Genomic DNA, 1,801 nt, shown 5'->3' with positions numbered 1-1,801 from the left:
GGACTCACTACAAGCCTCATTTAACTGGTGGTCCTGGCCACAATCTGTTTGACTGTCATTCACATCAGGTGTGAGAGTGTTCTGCAAATGTGTGCAACCTTCTCTGTTGGACTGAGCTTTTAAAAATTCATGTGCCCTGTGCATGTGATATTAAAATTCACAATAAGTTCGACTGCAGGAATAAATTCAAAGTGTACCAACACATCAAATTCCTAAAAAAGCCTTCACACTTTAAATCTATGGTTTTTGCAGTGGAACATGCCAATTTTATGATTATGTATTGTATTCCCCTGAATATAACTTCTCTGTACATCCACACATAAACGTTTATTCATCCATACACTCATAAATGCTACAACCAGAAATCTAACATTTACTGATTTTTGGCAACAATTGAGATTTTAACTGTTGCTTTAAATATTGACTTATTCAGGTGAGCTGAACTTAGTAGCAGACCCTCAAAACAACAAAGGAAGAAGTATTGATTGTGTAGTGTTTCTAAAGTTTTGAATTAGTGTATGACAAATTTCAATAATTTTACTATCGTGAGATAAGAGTAAAATACACTTAAGGTATTCCTTTCTCACTGAAAATAACACAAGGTATGTCAGTGAGCTGCACAATGGTAGGGGATGAAGTATACTTGCTACTAACAATCACTGCGCAGGATTCACAGAGAAAACACAGTTGGTTGCCACAGTACTTGAATGAATTTGAAATATCAGTTCCTGTTGACAGAAAATTAGGTTTCATGTCACTTTCTTTTCTGTGTTCATTTGAGTCTGATGAAAACTTTCTCTCCAGTGTCACCTTCAAGATCACAACCATGCCACAGCTCTTACACTTTCTTGTGACACAAGTACACAAAGCAAGAAGTACTTGGTACTTACATTGTGGAATGATGATACGAGAGACATCAGAGTACACTGTATTCAATTTACTACCGAATTTATAAATAATGTAAAAGACTCCTTATGCAAATAATTATAACTGGCAAGTTCACAGTTGTCGATTAATGTCACATCACAGCTCCACGCTTAGTCTGAAACCATCATTAAACAGATCACTGTGCCGAACGGAATACCTTATCATATAATTTTTCGGCACGTCTTCCTTTCATTCTCAGCAAGTCTTCCTCATTGAAAGTATTCCCATTCACATCTGAGACATGATTAGTCAGTAGTAAGTCATTCACCAGCGACCCTACAGGAAAATCTCCTTATACTGCCAGCGCAAAATACACTGCAGATGCTTTGAAAGAGTCGGCAAAAACTTACACAAGGATCACAAGAACAGTTTACTCCTTGTGTGTGTTTATCCAGTAATCACAGGCATGTAAGGGTGGTTTTTCCCTTGCATATCCTGTGTTGTGTTTAGTCAGTAAAGAGTGGGGACAGCTAGCCTGCCAACTACTGTCAGGCCTCTATACATCTCTTATGTGGCACCATAAGTGAACGCCAATGACTGCATTTTGATGTGGCCGACTATGTCAACACACTAAGATTTGACAGTGGTGTGGAATCATTACTCATGTGTGGTCTGCCTAAAAGACTATAGTAACACGAAGTGTAGTTGTATAGAACAGAGGAAAGTGCTCGATTTATTTCAATTGTAAGTATGTTCAACCAAACACTAAAAAATTATCTCGAGAACTTTGGGGGAAAAACTTTCTGAGGCTCAATTTTGTCATCAGAATTGAGAGAAGAAAAGACAGAAAGGAAGACTGACAGGTTTTACTTTGAAATTTTTATCCAAGACTGATAAAGAGTTCTTGGCTTTGATATATTGTCAGTGTCAAGAT

This window comes from Schistocerca piceifrons, chromosome 6, assembly GCF_021461385.2.
Source record: "Schistocerca piceifrons isolate TAMUIC-IGC-003096 chromosome 6, iqSchPice1.1, whole genome shotgun sequence".
In the NCBI taxonomy this organism is placed as follows: domain Eukaryota; kingdom Metazoa; phylum Arthropoda; class Insecta; order Orthoptera; family Acrididae; genus Schistocerca; species Schistocerca piceifrons.
This window is presented reverse-complemented; position numbering follows the sequence as displayed.